The 19226-nt window shown below is 45.5% G+C and overlaps 1 long non-coding RNA gene across 7 annotated transcripts in view; it reads right to left on the bottom strand.

Moving 5' to 3' along the window:
• The window catches only part of LOC103657445, a 122885-nt gene extending 104428 nt beyond the window's left edge, over positions 1 to 18457 (bottom strand). For 5 of the 7 annotated variants that reach the window (XR_005838368.1, XR_005838370.1, XR_005838366.1 and 2 more), the window contains exons 1-2: positions 17158 to 17430; positions 15723 to 15791 (exon numbers count right to left, since the gene is read on the bottom strand). This is a non-coding gene — a long non-coding RNA (uncharacterized LOC103657445). Of the gene's footprint in view, positions 1 to 15722; positions 15792 to 16641; positions 16707 to 17157; positions 17431 to 18140 lie in introns of those variants that run through there. The other 2 variants (XR_566855.2, XR_566856.2) reach the window with 2 other exon arrangements.
• Positions 18458 to 19226: the final 769 nt, after the last annotated feature.

Genomic DNA, 19226 nt, shown 5'->3' with positions numbered 1-19226 from the left:
GATGGACATTAAGGAGGGCACATGATGTAATGAGCACTGGGTATTATATAAGACTGATGACTCACAGACCTGTACCTCTGAAACCAATAACATATTATATGTTAATTAATTGAATCAAAATAAAAAATAAAAAAACACACAAATAAACAAATAACACACTTCAATGCTCCCAACTGCCCACAAAGACCAAAATCTTAAATAAAACATTTAAAGTCCTAAATGTGGCTTCAACTTCCCTTTCCAGCCACATGTCCCAGTCTCCCCGTGCTACTTTCTCAATATGCTACACACTCTCACTCTGCCATGACTCTCCTGAGTTGTGTCCCTACAAGTGACTTGATCAGCACTTCTGCCTGTGGTAGTATCCCACATCAGAACCCGGCTCCAGGGTCACCTCTTCTGTGAAGCCTTTCCCACTTCTTCTAACAAGCCCAATGCAACACCAGACAAAATAACAGCTCCCTCTTTCACGCTCCTAGGATATTCTGTGGATGTCACTAACAATGTCCCACTGGATTTTAAACAACTCAACAGCAATAACGATACTGATTTGTCTGTGTTTGCCTGGCATCTAGCTCAGCGCTTGGCACATTAGTAAGTGTTTAAAAAATAGATGTGGAATTGATTTACCCAGTTTTAATGTGTTTGATTTCCATGTTGCAGGTATCTGGAGGCAGAAAAAGTTGTTAAACAGATTGTTCCACCTCTAGGTGCAGACGCACTCAAAGCAGGAGGAGGGGAGCTGACAGGGTACGCAGTCTTATAGACACGGTCCTCATAGCAGGTAGCTGTGGTCTCCTAGATGCTGGCACATATAATCATAGCTCTCTCTTGTTAGTCATACAAAGACTGAATCACATTTTAAATTTTCTGTTTAAGGATTAAGAAAGTAAGCTATGTTTTGTTAAATAAATACTTTAATAAAAACATAAGGATTTTTAAATTGTACTGACATTGCTTAGGATAGGGTTCAGCAAATAAATGAAATATCAAAATAACACTGTCTTTAAAAATACAGAATTTTGGGGAACCTGGGTGACTCTGTCAGTTAAGTGTCTGACTTCGGCTCCGGTCATGATCTCAAGGTCCTGGGATTGAGCCCTGCATGGGGTTCCCCACTCAGTGGGGAGTCTGCTTGTCCCTCTCTCAATGCCCCTGCCCCTGTTCATGCGCTCTCTCTCTCTGTCTTAAATAAATAAAACCTTAAAAAATAAATAATAAATAAAACCTTTTTTTTAAAGTACAGAATCTTATTTCTTTCCTACATACCGGTTCTTGCAGCCTGGTGTGGCACATTGAGTCCATGGTAAAAGGGACAGAGGCTTTATCTGTCTCACTGTTGCGCTTTTTAGGACTTCCACTCCCAAGGCAGCTAAACATATCAATGGTGCAGCCCTAGCAATCACATCCCATTCTGTTTTTCTCCCTTTCAGTCTTCCCAGAAGATGTCACACCATCTCTGCTTCCATGCTATTGCCTCGAACTTAACAAATGACCACTCCCAGTGGCAAGGAGCTGGGAAATGCAGTTTCTCTTCCACAGCTGGAGACCTGGTTCTCCTACTAAAGGAGAAGGAGAAATGGAGGCTGCAAGACAACCAGGATCTTCTTAACCAGCATTTTGAGCTTCTCTTTTCTGAAGCATTCCCCAATATGCAGTTTCACAATCTCACCCTCTAACCGTGACCCATAGAGGAAGCATCACGGTTTTCGAAAGATGACTCAACCTCCCCATCTGCATCAGTAAAATGTCAAAGTAGAAAACAACTTTGAAAACACCTATTCCAGTGACAGTCCCTAAACTGTTTATTAGTTCAAAAAGAGAGAAGATCAAAATTGAGAACAAACACTTTAAGATTTACAACAATTTGACATTTCTGAGACATGCAAGCCCATGATTAATATAGTCATCTCACTGAATTGAGTGTAGACCTGTCCAAGTGTCACCTAATTCATGTGGTAAGTCACATGTGGCCCAAGCTGAGTGTATGTCATGTACACCAAGACCATGTCTCAGTCCTAAACGGATTGGAAATTAAAAAAAAAAAAAAAAAGGTCCTGCGTAGAGAATTTGAGAAGCACTGGTCTACATCAATGTAAAGTAAGCACTGGAGCCAGAACATGGGGTTCCTGGCTTCTCAGCCAGCATCAGCTGCCTTGGTCCTGCACTGCTCTCAGCTGCTGGCACGGATGCCAGCAACTCTCATTTCTGACCACTCGGGGAGCTCCAGAGCCATTTCTAACCAGAGCTCTAACCCTACTGTGCGTGCTTCTGAAATCTGACTGGCCTCTCTGTGCCTGGACTCCAGTATTCGTGGAACAGGACCTATACACTTGGGTTCTGTGGGCCATTTCACACCCACAATTTGCCTTCATTCTTGTCCTATTCTCAAACCATTCTGGATCATTCTCCAAACTGCATAAACTGTAGAAAACTGTGATCTGGACTTTAAATATTCTAAGTATTGGGGGGAGTTAAGATGGCGGAGGAGTGGGGGACCCCGTTTTCAGCTGGTCCCCTGAGTAGAGCTGGATAGGTACCAGACCAGCCTGAACATCCACAGAATCAGCCTGAGACGGAGGAAGATACATCTGGATCTCTACAAATGAACATCTCCAGCACTGAGTATTGAGGTACAAAGCGGGGAGCCGTGAAACCGCGCACAGATATCGGAAGATAAACGGAAGGGGGAAGGAGCCGCCGTGTTCGGGCACCAGGAAGCGGTAGCCACCTGCACGGGGGAGCGGATGGGCTCACGGACCGGCACCCCCGAAACAGCAGACTGAGACCGTGAGCCGGGGAGCGCGCGCCACCAGACTTCTCACAGAGCTCCGATGTGCTCACTGGATCCAGACTGAAACCGGGAGCTTCCGGAGCACGCAGGGCGGCTAGCGGCTGGCGGTGTTAGAAACACAAAGGACAGAGACGCACCGGCCCTGGATGTGAGGGCTGGGATGCCGGGTGTGGGGCGCACATCCCAGGACGCTGCAGGGTTGAGCAGCACCAACAGTAACAGAGTTAAAGTGGACAGAACATCAGTGGAGAACGGTCCGCGATCCCTCTGTTCTGAGACAGAGGCTGAGATTCGGCCGCTGCTGCTCTGACTCTCAGAAGCGGCACAGCAGACCGCCAGGGAAATCCGTCAGAGAACAAAAGCCTGGAAATACCGGCTCAGGGAGTGCCCATCCCCATCCCCCTCACAGGGGACACGGAGACTCTACCCAAACAGGGTTGCCTGGGTATCGGCGCGGCAGGCCCCTCCCCCAGAAGGCAGGCTGAAAAATCAAGAAGCCCACATCCCTGGGCGCCTGGGTGGCGCAGTCATTAAGCGTCTGTTTCGGCTCAGGACGTGATCCGGCATTCAGGAAACGAGTCCCTCATCGGGCTCCTCCGCTGGGAGCCTGCTTCTTCCCCTCCCACTCACCTGCTTGTGTTCCCTCTCTCGCTGGTTGTCTCTCTGACACATAAATAAATAAAATCTTTAAAGAAGAAGCCCACATCCCTAAGATCCCTATAAAACAAGGGGCACGGCCTGGGTCCCAGTCAATAATTTGGGCTCTGGACAACCCCGCAACCTCTCCTCATCAGAATGACAAGAAGGAGAAGTCCCCCCCCAGCAAAGAAAAGACAATGAGTCTGTGGTCTCTGCCACAGAACTAATGGATATGGATATAACCAAATTATCAGAAATGGAATTCAGAGTAACAATGGTCAAGATGATGTGTAGACTTGAAAAAAGTATTAACGAAAATGTTAAAGAGAATATAGAATCTCTAAGGGCGGAAATGAGAGCGAATCTGGCAGAAATTAAAAATTCTACGAGACAAATGCAGTCAAAACTAGACGCTCTGACGGCCAGGATGAATGAGGCAGAAGAACGTATCAGCGAATTGGAGGATGGGGTAGTAGAAGAGAAAGGGAAAATAGAATCTGGACTCAAAGAAATCCATTCTCAAGAATGTAGGTTACAGGACATTACTGACTCAATGAAACGATCCAATGTCAGAATCATCGGCATCCCCGAGGGGGTGGAGAAAAACAGAGGACTAGAAGAGATATTTGAACAAATTGTAGCTGAAAACTTCCCTAATCTAGTGAGGGAAACAAACATTCGTGTCCAAGAGGCAGAGAGGACCCCTCCCAAGCTCAACCACGACAAACCTATGCCACATCACACCATAGTGCATTTTGCAAATATTAGATCCGAGAATACAGTATTGAAAGCGGCCAGGGCAAAGAAATTTCTCACGTACCAAGGCAAAGGCATCAGAATTACGTCAGACCTGTCTACACAGACCTGGAATGAGAGAAAGGGTTGGAGGGGCATTTTTAAAGCTCTTTCAGAGAAAAACATGCAGCCAAGGATCCTTTATCCAGCAAGGCTGTCATTCAGAATTGATGGAGAAATAAAGACATTTCAGAATCGCCAGTCACTAACCAATTTCATAACCACGAAACCAGCCCTACAGGAGATATTACGGGGGGTTCTATAAAAGTAAAAAGGCCCCAAGAGTGATACAGAACAGAAAGTCACAATCTATAGAAACAAAGACTTTACAGGCAACATGACATCATTAAAATCATATCTCTCAATAATCCAGTCTCAATGTAAATGGCCTAAATGCTCCCATAAATGCCATAGGGTTGCAGACGGATAAAGAAATGACCCATCCATTTGCTGTCTGGACAAGAGACTCATTTTGAACCTAAAGATACATTCAGGGGCGCCTGGGTGAGCAGCGAGCTAAGCGTCTGCCTTCGCTCAGGCGTGATCCGGCATACGGGATCGAGCCCCACGTCAGGAAACTCCTCCACTATGAGCTCGTACTTCTTCCTCTCCCCTCTCCTGCTTGTGTTCCCCTCGCTGGTGTCTCTATCTCTGTCAAATAAATAAATAAATAAATAATCTAAAAAAAAAAATAAATAAATAAAGATACCAGACTGACAGTAAGGGATGGAATACCATATTTCACTTTTCAAATGGACCTCAAAAGAAAGCTGGGTAGCAATTCTCATATCAGATAGATTGGATTTTAAACTAAAGACTATAGTTAGAGACACAGAAGGGCACTATATTATTCTTAAAGGATGTATCCAACAAGTGGATATGACACATTATAAATATATATGCCCCAACAGGGAGGCAGCAAGATACACAAGCCAACCTTAACCGAATAAAAGAGACATATAGATAAAAATACATTAATAGGGAGGGACCTCAACACCTCACTATCAGAAAAGACAGAACACCCTGGCAAAAAACAACAAAAGAATCAAAGGCTTTGAATGCCATACTGACCGAGTTGGACCTCATAGATATATATAGAACACTATACCCCAGAACCAAAGAATACTCATTCTATTCTAAGTGCCATGGAACATTCTCAAGAACAGACCATGTTCTGGGGACACAAAAATGAAGTCCAACCGATACCAAAAGATTGAAATTATCCCCTGCATATTCTCAGACCCAACGCTCTGAAATTGGAACTCAACCACAAGGAGAAAATTTGGAAGAAACTCAAACACTTGGAGACTAAGAACCATCCCGCTCAGGAATGACTCGATAAACCGTGAAATCAAGAAATTCTTTAAAAGCAATTTATGGAGACCAATGAAATGAAAATACAACGGTCCAAAAACCTATGGGATACAGCAAAGGCAGTCAAAGGGGAAAATACATAGCCATCAAGCCTCACTCAAAAGAATAGAAAAATCTAAAATGCAGTTTTTATATTCTCACCTCAAGAAGCTGGAACAGCAACAGAGGGACAGGCCTAATCCACTCACAAGGAAGCAGATGACCAAGATTAGAGCAGAAATCAATGAATTAGAAACCAGAAGTACAATAGAGCAGATCAACAGGACTAGAAGCTGGTTCTTGGAGAGAATCAATAAAATTGACAGACCACTGGTAAGACTTATCCAAAAGAAAAGAGAAAGGACTCAAATTAATAAAATTATGAATGAAAAAGGAGAGGTCACAACCAACACCAATGAAATTGGAAGGATTATTAGAAACTTTTAGCAACAGCTATATTAAGCAATCTGGAAGAGATGGAGGCCTTCCTGGAAACCTATAAACTACCAAGACTGAAACAGGAAGAAATTGATTTTTAAACAGGCCAATTAATTATGAAGAGATTGATCAGTGATAAACAACCTTCCAAAAACAAAACTCCAGGCCCGACAGTTTTTCCTGGGGAATTCTACCAAACATTCAAAGCAAGAAATAATACCTATTCTCCTAAAGCTATTTCAAAAAAGAAACAGAAGGGAAAGCTACCAAACTCATTCTATGAGGCCAATATTACCTTGATCCCCAAACCAGGCAAAGACCCCTCAAAAAGGAGAATTACAGACTGATTTCTAATGAATATGGACCCAAAAAATCCTCAACAAGATCCCCTCGGCTAATAGAATCCAACAGTACATTAAAGTTATCCATCATGATCAAGTGGGATTCATACTTGGGATGCAGCGTGGTTCAACATTCGCAAATCAATCAGCGGATACATCATATCAACAAGAAAAGTAACAGGAACCATACGATCCTCTCAATTGATGCAGAAAAAGCATTTGACAAAAATCGACAGCACCTCCCGAAGTAAACTCTTCAGAGTGTAGGAAAGAGGGACATTTCTCAATCTCATAAAAAGCCATCTATGAAAAGCTAAAAGCAAATATTTTCTCAATGGGGAAAGCTAGAAGCCTTTCCCTTAAGATCAGAACACGACAAGGATGCCCACTCTCACCACTATTTTCAACATAGTAATTAGAAGTCCTTGCAACAGCAATCCGATAAGACAACAAAAAGGGATCAAAGGTATTCAAATCGGCAAAGAAGAAGTCAAAATGTTCTTCTTCGCAGATGACATGATACTCTATATGGAAAACCCAAAAAGAATCCACTCCCAAACTATTAGAAGTTATAGAGCAATTCAGTAATGTGGCGGGATACAAAATCAATGCTCAGAATCAGTTGCATTTCTATACACGAATAATGAGACTGAAGAAAGAAGAAATTAGGTGAAATCCATCCCATTTACAATAGCACCCAAACCATACGTTACCTTGGAATTAATTAACCAGAGAGCGTAAAGGACCTATATTCTAGAAACTATAAATCACTCTTGAAAGACATTGAGGAAGACAAAAGATGGAAAAAATAGTCCATGCTCATGGATCGGAAAAATTAACATAGATTAAAATGTTCATGCTACCCAGAGCAATCTACACTTTCAATGCTATCCCGATCAAAAATACTGATGACATTTTCAAAGAACTGGAAAATAGTCCCTAAATATGTATGGAACCAGAAAAGGCCCCGAATCGCCAAGGAACTGTTGAAAAGGAAAAACAAAGCTGGGGGCATCACAATGCCTGATTTCGAGCTGTACTACAAAGCTGTGATCACAAAGACAGCATGGTACTGGCATAAAAACAGACACATAGACCAATGGAACAGAACAGAGAGCCCAGAAATGGACCCTCGGCTCTTTGGGCAACTAATCTTTGATAAAGCAGGAAAAAACATCCAGTGGGAAAAAGACAGTCTCTTCAATCAATGGTGCTGGGAAAATTGGACAGCTACATGCAAAAGAATGAAACTAGACCACTCCCTCACACCATGCACAAAGATAAACTCCAAATGGATGAAAGACCTCGATGTGAGACAGGAATCCATCAAAATCCTAGAGAAGAACATAGGCAGCAACCTCTATGACATCGGCCAAAGCAACCTTTTTCATGACACATCTCCAAAGGCAAGAGAAACAAAAGATAAAATGAACTTGTGGGACTTCGTCAAGATAAAAAGCTTCTGCACAGCCAAGGAAACAGTCAAAAAAACTAAGAGGCAGCCCACAGAATGGGAGAAGATATTTGCAAATGACACTACAGATAAAGGAGTGGTATCCAAGATCTACAAAGAACTTCCTAAACTCAATACACGAGAAACAAATAAACAAATCATAAAATGGGCAGAAGGTATGAACAGACACTTTTCCAATGATGACATACAAATGGCTAACAGACACATTAAAAAATGTTCAAAATCATTAGCCATCAGGGAAATTCAAATCAAAACCACACTGAGATACCACCTTATGCCAGTCAGAATGGCAAAAATAGACAAGGCAAGAAACAACAATTGTTGGAGAGATGTGGAGAAAGGGGATGCCCCCTACATCGCTGGTGGGAATGCAAGTTGGTACAGCCACTCTGGAAAATAGTGTGGAGGTCCCTTAAAAAGTTAAAAATTGAGCTACCCTATGACCCAGCCATTGCACTACTGGGTGTTTACTCCAAAGATACAGACGTAGTGAAGAGAAGGGCCATATAGCACCCCAATGTTCATAACGGCATTGTCCACAATAGCTAAATCGTGGAAGGAACCAAGATGCCCTTCAACAGATGACCGGATTAAGTTGTGTCCATATATACAATGGAATATTACTCAGCTATCAGAAAGACGAATTCTCAACTTATTTGCTGCAACATGGACGGCACTGGAGGAGATAATGCTAAGTGAAATAAGTCAAGCAGAGAAAGACAATTATCATATGATTTCTCTCATCTATGGAACATAAGAACTAGGATGATCGGTAGGGGAAGAAAGGGATAAAGAAAGGGGGTAATCAGAAGGGGAATGAAACATGAGAGACTATGGACTCTGAGAAACAAACTGAGGGCCTCCAGAGGGAGAGGGGTGGGGAATGGGGGATAGACCTTCGGTGATGGGTAGTAGGGAGGACACGTATTGCATGGTGCACTGGGTATTATACGAACTAATGAATCATCCAAACTTTACATCGGAAAGGCTCAGTATCTTGTATGGTGACTAACATAATACAATAAAAAATCATTAAAAAATAAAAAAAAATAGGGGCGCCTGGGTGGCACAGCAGTTGGGTGTCTGCCTTCGGCTCAGGGCGTGATCCCGGTGTTATGGGATCGAGCCCCACATCATGGAAACTCCTCAGCTATGAGCCTGCTTCTGCCGTCTCCACTCCCCCTGTGTTCCCTCTCTCGCTGGCTGTCTCTATCTCTGTCAAATAAATAAAAATAAAATCTTTAAAAAAAATAAATAAAATAAAATAAAAAATAAAAAATAGAAAAAATAAAAAAAAATATTCTAAGTATTATCATGTATAAAAAAAAAAGAAAACTATGATCTTAACTCTCATCCAGCTTTGAAAATTCCCCATTGCCTAAAAGCCACCACTTCTGTGCTTTCTTCCTCAACACACACACACACACACACACACACACACACTTGTGTGCACACACAATGGGGAAAGCAGTGCAGACACAACCCACTGTCTTTTAAATCAACGGTCACCCTCTACTGGTCTGACCAAGTTGCTGAATTCACTGAGTTACTGCTGAATTTTTTGTGAAAGTTTAGTTTTGGTGATTGTTCACACCAGTAGTTTTTATAGATGATTTGATAGAGTAGTTCAGTGATCAATTTCCCATGTGAGTCACATTTCAGATGTTGAAGCAATTCTCCAAGACTCAACATTAAGATGTAAACGGATGAGCTTCCTTTAACACACTTTATAGCCTTTTCTATTTCTGCAGGTGTATGCCCTGCCCCTGCCTCTACCCCTGCTGGTGAAAAGTCTCTTTACAAACTCTCCTCCACCTGGTAAAAGATATATGCTTGTTCATGACAGACTATGGACTCTGAGAAACAAACTGAGGGCCTCAGAGGGGAGGGGGGTGGGGGAATGGGATAGGCTGGTGATGGGTAGTAAGGAGGGCACGTATTGCATGGTGCACTGGGTGTTATACACAACTAATGAATCATCGAGCCTTACATCGGAAACCGGGGATGTACTGTATGGTCACTAACATAATAAAAAAATATGATTATAATAAAAAAAAGATATATGCTTGTTGGTTTCCAGCAACTGGTAATTTGGCAAATTGATTCTCAGAGAAATTATCTACTGTAGTTAAATTATGTTTCCATTCACATAGTCAATGATTTCAGCAGCTGGAAGCAAATTTTAGGGAAAAAAAAGGTCTTTACCCAAATCACTCTTTTTACATATACTCGGGGTGCCAAAAAGCATACCAAAAAACTATCACATCCATACCACCTCCACCCAAAAGTGTTGTTTCCTGCGCTGGCAGTTTGTATGTAGATGAGGGGGTGGGAACAGATGAGGAAGAGAGACTTGAGAGTACAGAATTAAGGCCTCTCTTTGCCTTTACCTTGATGGAGCACTTCACCATTTTAAAACACTCTCAAAGATGCTGTGTCATTGGAGCCACACAATCAGTTAACGTGTTTGCCGGGGTCCACAGTGCTCTATTTTTCAGCTGAGGTAAAGGAGGCTCATAAAAGTTAAAGGACTTCCCCCAAAGTCACACAAGCAGTAGTGAAAGGATCTACACCAGAAACAACCTCCCAACTCTTACTCCTTTACTTGGCTCTGACTCCTACTTGGACATTTTTTATACTTGACCTAAAAGTATATCAGCCAAATACTTTTACCTATGTTTCTTTTAGGTTTTTTCATCGGTTCACCTCAGGCCATGCTTTTCCCGCCCTTTTAATACAGTTAATTTATTTTTTTATTTTTCACACAGTTCATGTGGCTGTAAACTCTTGAAGGTGAAGGCCAGGTCTTCTCCGTGGTCAGCATAGTTCACAACGTGTCTCTGGCATTCAATGGATCTCCATTTAGTTTCTCTCTTCGGCTAGACCTTCCTTGGGTGCTTTAAATATGGCCGGTGAATACTAACCAATCAAGCAGTTTCTAAGGTTCTGGCAGGAATTCTAAGGCTTGCTCACGTATAAGTTCAGGAATGACAATAATATGTCAGGCTATTTTAAACAATAAATGCAACTGTTCTAAGAACAGACAACACAAGGGTCTTTTCTCATCTCTTTGAAAACTGGAACTACAGATCAATCTAAAATGTCCATCATGTCCCCTAGAAGCTGAAGATTTCGAGTTTTCTTCTCTTAACTATACATCTCATCTGGAAGGTTTGAGCTGACTGGTGTTGAACCAAATACCCTAAAGTGGTATTACCAAACCGTTCAGTGAGAAGGTAAAATGCAAAGCATGTTGGGAAAAGAACTTAACAAGAAGGCTGCACCCACGTTAAAAGTGTAAAACTCCTTCCACAGGGGAGCTGGGACACTAAAACTTCCATCAAAGCACATGAAAATGACATCAGTGGTCTGTTATCCCCTCATAAATGGGCCAGACCTGGGCAAAGACGATTGAGCAATGTCAGCCCTTGTCAAATCCATAACAAAGTTTGACATCTGTTAAATCATTAAAGATACAAATAAAATGTTAACCAAGACGGAGAAGGAAGGGAGAGTGCTGATACTATGTATTAGGACTAAAAGTAAGAGGCCAGAAAAGATGTGATTAATTCCTGGACTTTGGAATATCACCATAGCTTGTTGGCCAAACCTTCCCAAGTTTTAAGTCCCTGGAAACAACTCTGGTAATAAAAAGACTATGGAAATCTGTAATAGATGGATTTAGGGCTTTTCACACTGATATGGCTGTTTCCACAATAAGGGGATATCCTTTGGCTCCTTGTATCTTCCTCCACATACCTGGTTTCAATTTCACGGAATGTGATTCTCCCTGACCTCAAAGAGAACTTTGTCCTTGAACTAGCTCCACAGAGCAAAATCCAAATATTGGCCTATGGTATTCATCTTAGTTTTTGTACCTGATTAAACAGTGTTTTCTATTTTCCTTGTCCTTTGAGTATGAGGCATACTAGTTTGGAAGTTCTCTTGTCCAGAAAAGAGAGGAGTTGCCCTTCAAAACTTGTAACAGAGAAAAAAGTACTTAGACATCAAGTAGCTTGTTTTACTTTCATTTTCCCGGGGTAAAAAAAAAAAGGAAATACTACATTTCCCAGATTCCTCGGCAGGTACACAGTGCTATGGGATTGATTTCTAGCCAAAAGAATGTGACCGGCAGTCACGAGTGTCATTTCCAGGCTGAGGTAATTAAGAATGGGGATGCTTTCCCCACACATCCTCTCTTTCCTTTCTGCATCAACCTTGGAAGTCAAATTCTAAATGACATAGCTACAAGAAGGGGTCAGCCTAGGTCCCTGAGTCACCAACTGGAGGAAAGATGCCACCTCATTTGTATGAGGATCTTAAGTAAGTGAGAAGTAAACTAGTATTGACTTATCCCACTGTTATTCAGAGATTGTCCAAGAGTGCAGTTAGTATTAATTTCCATGACTAATAAACAACTTCTAGAATGTTGAAATTTTCTAAAATAAGTAAGTCTGAGGCTTACATAATAAACGCGTCATAAATGGATGGAGATGAATATGCATCCATCTGAGCTCAAGGAAACCTAACGGGCCCAAAGGGGAACAGATTCCAGACTTTATATGTGGGTAAATGGGGGCTTCTTGCAGCTACAAAGGTGCAAAAGAGGAGAGGTGCACAGGAAGTACAATTCTGGACCCTTGGCCCTGTCAATCAAGGGGGGGACCATTAGAAGGAATAGCCAGAGTGTACTAACTCACAAAAAGGGACTTTCACTGCTGTGTGGGGGTGGGGCTGGGAAAGGAAGAAGGAGAATCCACAGCAGAAGGAAAAGGCAAGTAATCTGGACCACCACAACTCAATTCAATACTGGTAAGAAGGCAAACTTTAGCAGGGCCTCCAACGTGCGAAACACAAGTATGTACCAGGCCTGGCAATGAGAAGTTGGGGTGACCACTGAGAGCACATCAGTAACCTGAGGGCAGTGAGCAATAGCAGCAGAAACTCCAGAAGCACTAGTCTTCCAAGGGGGAAGAGCAGGAGTGTTGAGCCACGTGGGGCAGGCTGAGGCTCTGAGAGGGCCACGGCATGAAGGGTGGTTTGGAGGAGCTCCAGTTTAAGGTAAGCATTGAGGACTGTGGAAAGGGGCAGGACTGCAGGCCCAATGATCCACACAGTGCAAGCAGCAAGGAAACTGTGAGAATTTACCATACGCTTCTCCCACCAGGACTGTTCTACAAGACAGTTTGCTGGTTCTGCCGATAGCCATATTCTAGAATCTGCTAAAGCCAGAAGGGGATCCAGAGGCACACATTTTAATAGAACGCAGCTGTCTTCTCGCTCCTCCTTTCTACCTCCTTCCCCTGGGAGAGCTTCAGGGAGTTGGCAAATGTGGCCAAGAAAATTATGCCAGAGGAATAGGCAGGCCTTGCCGAACCCCCCCTCATGGGACAGGTAGACCCCATTGCTGGCTGCCTACCACATTGCTCCATACTCTCTATCTACACTCATGAGGGGGAAAAGTTCTTCCTCATATGCCTCTCTCTTTTGTCATCATAAAGCCTGTTTTCCTTCTCTCACACTCTGTACATCTGCTAAGGAAAGGGGCTGGATATTTGTTCTAGATCATTTGGCCTGTCCCCCACAAAAAAGAAACACAAACCTCGCTATGCACCCGGGCTGACACAGAGATAAGAGAGCAGGACTCCGCAGAGAAGGAGGCCTAGGTGCACCAGCCCTCCCCAAGTTTAGCCTTCCTTCTTTCACACCAAATTAGGGGATGTTAGGAATAACGGGTAAGATTTTATTCACTCAAAAATATTTATGGAGTACAGTGGTGCAAAACGCTGGAGTAGCTCTTTTGGAAACACTGATGTAGACACCGTTCCACTGTTCCCACTGTTCCCACTGTGCCTGTGCGGTGGGCTTATGGTACGACAGAGGAGATAAGGAATAGTTTCCAATAAGTTTAGTGTAAGGAAGGATCTGTTATGTGCCCAAAAGATGGAGCAACAAAATGCCATGAGGGCTTATTCAGAGAAAGATGAGATTACTGTCAGTTGGATTCAGGATCATACAGTTGCGGTGTATGCGATATCACTGAGATCACTTCATCTAAATACTTCAGGTGGACGCTCAGGATGTCAGATGATGACACAGGTTCATGGAGCCAGTGACGGAGCCAACAAAGCCTTGAGACCCTTCCTTCCGAATCCAAGTCTTTGCCCACCCTGCTATGCTATGCTGCTTCTTGGCAGCTAAGTCATGGGGCTGCCTGAAACAAATTACCTGCTGTTCTAGATTCAGCCAATCAATGCATCAACATGAGGAAGTTCGTGAGCTTGGGAAGCTTACAATCTAGCAGAGCAGGTCAAACACGTACAGGTACACTTCCATACTCTTCTAAGATACAACTAACCTCAGAAAACATAGAGACTTAGATTTAACCCATTATCAACCTACAAGATTTAGCAGGAGGAAAAGGGTGACAGTTTAGTGGGTATTGAGCAGGTGAAAGAGGGAAGAAAGAAGAGGGTCAAAAAGAGAAGATCTCAGAGGCCGATTGCCTGGATAATCTTAAGTGGTGAATCCAGGACAGAGAATTTGTCTCCATAAAACCTAGAACCACTCCTGGGTTCTCATCAAGTACTCAGTTTAAAAGGTCTACACAGTAGCAGACAGGGTGGAGGGAGGATGGGGGAAAAGGGAGTATCACTTGGTATTTTGCTCCTGGCCCCAACCCCCAATTTTTGATATTTAATAGAATACTGACTTTCCACAGTGACCTATAAAACCTTCGTCCTCCCATTCCCCTCTAACATAATACTCAGAGATCTATCTACCTCCTCTTGGAGCTCATTCATGCAGTAACTTATCCCCATATCAAGTGATCCTGACAGCTGCCATCCTCTGGTGATTAGGAGTGGGACTGCTGTATAGGACTCACCAGTGGGCCTGCAGCCTCTGGGACTGAGCCACTCCTATCCTTGCTGTTGCAGAGCAAGGCCTCTCTTACCAACATCCTCTTCTCTTTCCAGAACTTTAACCACTATGGGCAAGTAAGGAGGGTAAGGGAACTCAGAGACCTTGCTCGTTTAACTGTACTAACAAATCTTCAAGTCCAAACACTGGTATTCTTATTTTCTCTGAAGCCCAAAGATAGTAGTACCCTTGAATACTATATATTGCTGTGGAAAAGAAGAAAGGAAACTAACATCTGTGTTATGTTAATGACAATAAAAACCAGCAGTAATAACCTAGCACTTACAAAACAAAAAGTCTCTTAATGCCAGGCTCTGGACTACCCTCTCTATAAGCCTATGGGATAGATTGTTCCCATTTTATAAAGAAAACTGGCTCTCAGAGAGAGAGATTAAGTGCCTTGCTAAGGGCTACAGCAGAACCCTATGTGCAGAAGCCAGCACTGAATTCAGGTCTTCCTAATTCCAAAGATTCTTCCAGACACCAAACTGCCTCTATGTAGAGAAACAGCTTTATTTTAACTGTAACAAAGTAAAAAGATCCCAAATAAGTATCTGAGTGGGGGGGGGAGCTTCTGGAGGAGGGAAGCAGTTGGTCTCACAAATGGAACATTCGAGTATCGTTATCACCACCACCACCACCACCACCGCAGGGAATTCCTTGCGTACTGTAAGGAACTCTGTGATTTCTCCTTGTGCTCAGTGAGAACAATGTTTCACTTTTGCTGCTAGGAGGCTCAGAGACAGATTTAAAGTTCTTCTTTAATAACTGTCTAGTACTCCATATACATATCAGAGTTCTTATTTTCTTCTCATCCTGACCCAAGGTTATGATTTCTATTTTATCTTGTTCTAATCAGTTATTCATCATTTTCATATTTATTTCTTACATGGATTCTCATGAGACTCCTTAAAACTTTAGTGGAATAAGATAAGGTATGCATGATATTAATTAAAACATAACTTACCTGGCTAGAGCTTTCATCTGCAGCAATCACACAGATTCTTCAGTCCTTTGAATTCTATTGCTAGCAAATCTGAAAAAAAAAGAAAAAAGAAAAAAATCAAGACACCATCTGGCTGTCTTTGGAAAGACAGAGGTAATTCAGGTCTTTGATCTGCTCCGCACACGGACTGGGAGAGGGAGAGAGGACCAAATCTCCCTGACACAGACAATCGCTTGCTTTATTAAACAAGTGTCTTATATTATACACAGAGAGTAGTGCATTATGTGGATGCACAAGAAAAAATTATGATGAAAAGTAGATACTGAGCATACTGAGTACTCTGGGTTTTGAAACATTAACATCACAGCTGTTTCTAATAATTTTTCTCTAACTGCAAGCTTATTTCCACAATATGTACTAATGTAACTGTAACTGCCCCAAAATGTTTTTCATTTTTTTAAATGAAGTCTTCTTAGAAAGAACTACACAACTGAGAGCCCATAACCATCTTAGATCACTACCCCATACTCAGGTTATATTGCATTCATTTTTTGGTCTGCTATGATTCAAGATGGGGCAGTTTGAAACAGCTGACCTAAACACTTGTGAAATATGCCTTTCTAAACAAAACACCACCACAAAACAAAAGAGGACCTCATTAATAAGAGATGTCAAGAAAGTTATTAGGTGGTGTGCTCTGGGCTTTTAAATGGCAATGGCAATGGGGGAGAAGTGCATTCCTAACCCATATCTGGGGCGATGGTAAAGGTAGGGTCGTGGGAAGCTGACTGAGAAATCTCCGCTGGCTGCCCCAGGGCTTGGGGAGATTGAAGGCTTCCGTTTGAGGGTTGCCTTATATAATTAAAACTCGGGTTTACCTGCACTCACGTACAAAGAAAACGTGTGTTACTCTTCCTGTTAGGTTCCTCCTCCTAATTACCTTCCATTTGCACTTGTCTCCTTCCCTCTAGCAGATACTTCCTTTCCCGGATGGTTTTGTGTTTTGGGGAAGGGTTGGGAGACTTCTTCCTTTTAGGGCCTCTCCGCGCAGGTTTGACAGGGTCAGAAGCCCATGACTTCTCTGAGGCTGGTTCTCCCGCGCGACTCGGGGTCGCCTGCAGCGCGTCCGCAGATCCGGACAACCCACACGACTTCCCTTTCGGCCTGAGTCGCCTCGGCCGGCGCCCCGCTCCTGCTCCCGCCTGGGGTCGCGGAGGCCCACGGCTGCTGCCCGAGGCGGCGAGGTGGAGGGGTCGGCTCGGAGCCTCGTACAGGGCGCCGGGCCGGGCCGAGCCTCGGGCCGCGATGGGGCAGCGCGGCCGACGCCGCCAAGGGCGCCCCGACCCCCGCCCCGCGCTCCGGCTGCGCCCCCCGCCGGAAGTATGGCGGGCTCCGCAGAGCCTGAGCGCCCACGAGCCCCTTCCCGGAGGAGGTCGCAGGCCAGAGCCCGAATTACCTCGAAATTGCGGCACGCGGCGGGATAGCGGACAGCCTCTCGGCCGATCCCACTCCCTCCCCACCAGAACAGATGACCCCAGCACCCCGCGGTCCAGCCCCGCGAGGATCAGCGGCCCAGCGGAAACGCTGCGCAGGTTAAGGCTGGGACGTGGTCAAGGTCAAGAAACAACGAAGTGCGGCACCGCGTCTGGAGCGCAGCTCGTCGCCGCCAGCCCTGCCGGCCCCCGAGTGCTCTGGAGGAGCGGGCCACCGGCCGGGGCGCAGGCCTGGGCCTGAGGTCCGGGTGGATTGGGGTTTACGCCCCGGGGTGAGGAAGCGCCGGGCGGCGCGGGCCCGGGCGGCGGGGCGGAGCGCTAGCGGGGCGTGCGTCGCCGAGCCCGGGAGCCACGGAGGCCCAGGCTGCCCCGGACGCGGCCGCAGGGGTCTGCGCGGGCGCGGTGGGCGCCCAACTCCCGGGCGCTGCCCCAGAATTAAAACTCCCCGCGGGAGGGGAGGGGTTTTCGGTTTTCACTCACGTTGCTCTAAACCTGTGTTTTAAACGGAATTCTTAATTTAAAAAGAAGACAAGAACAGCCTTCCCCCCCGCACTCTAGTCCCTCCTCGGCTCTACGGTGCTAACCCGGCTTGAGAGCCTGGGAAGAAGCCGCACGAGCACGCGCACTCGCACGTACGGGCGCGCGCACACGGCACGCCAGCCACACTCGTTAACCTACGGTCCTCCTCACCCCGAGGCTGCTCCGCTAGGGTGCTGCGGCTTTAAGGTTTGGGGAACTTTTTGAGGGGTTTGGTGATCCTTATTAGTAGCTCCCTCGCAGGAGCCATACGCCGCGCCAGGCGGTGGCCGAGGCTGCGCACCCTTCTCGCCAGCAAGGGAAGGCGCAGGGGGCCACACTAATCAATAACTCCCAGCGACCACTGAACAGCGAGGGCCTTTTCAGGGCACACGCCCCAAGAAATGATCTATTTATTGTTCGCACTTACTGTGCACTTAGCACCGAGAGGGTTGTTCTTTGCAGTTATCAACAGAAACCCGCGGTCCGCGGCCCGGATTCACTTTGGCCGCTGAGCGCGAGTCCGCCCGTAGCCGCGCGTCGCCGCCATCGGCAGCGCGAGGTCTCCGGCTTCACCATTCCAACAGGTGGCGAGGACCGGCGGCGACCGGTCGGGGCGCCCCTTGCCCTGCCTGACCTGCAGGTCCCGGGGTGCCGTGGCCAGCCACCTCGCTCCGAGGAAGAGGGCGCGGGCTCGGCGGGAGCCGGGGTTCCGGAATGGGGCGTGCGCGCTGCGTAACGAATGCGCAGGCGGCCCCGGACCGCGAGCAACTACGGCGCCGCCGCAGAGAGCTTCCCGGGGAGCCACCCTTGATTTCCCCTAAAAAGAGTTTAATTGTTAATAGCTAAGACGGGATATGCCTTTCAAGTGACTTGGGCAGAGAAGCTCCTCCAGGATCCAGACACAGTCGAGGTTGTGACTCCCTGCTCGTCACCCCCCACACACACACCGTGCCAAGTGTGCCTCCCTTAGTCCTCTTTGATTTACACACACACCCACACACACCCCCCACTGGAAAACTCGAGATGGTGAATTAGGGGGTCGCTGAGGCGTAGCCCTGCCTTTCTCCGCCAGTGTGTCCCGTCTGGGATGACTCGGAACGCGGGACCGAGTCCTGTCCCCGCTCGAATCCCCGCGGCCAAGCCCACTCGGGCCAGGCCGGCCGAGCGGCTGCTGAAAGTCCCTGCGGCGCGCGGCTCCGAGGGAGCGCGCTGCTTCCCGAAGCCGCCCGCGATGCTGATTTATGCTCCAGCGGCTCGCGAAAACCCCAACGCTTTGGCTGGGTTAATTTTTGTCAATTGTTCTTCATCACACTGAGATAGTTTGCAGCTCGAGGCGGGTCTTATTTATCACCCTGCACATTTGAAATACAGTCAGACATAAAAATAACTGACTCTGGGACTCTGGCGCAATATTGGAGCCGTCGGGGAATAATTTGGCTAACTGACTTGGACGTTTCACCTTCTAAACAGAAATGCAACTCTCAGTCAAACTGTAAATCAGATTGTCTTCGGC

This window comes from Ursus maritimus, unplaced genomic scaffold, assembly GCF_017311325.1.
Source record: "Ursus maritimus isolate PB19 unplaced genomic scaffold, ASM1731132v1 scaffold_29, whole genome shotgun sequence".
Classification (NCBI taxonomy): Eukaryota; Metazoa; Chordata; class Mammalia; order Carnivora; family Ursidae; genus Ursus; species Ursus maritimus.
Note: the sequence above shows the minus strand (reverse complement) of the source record. Positions and strands in the feature narration are given on the sequence as shown.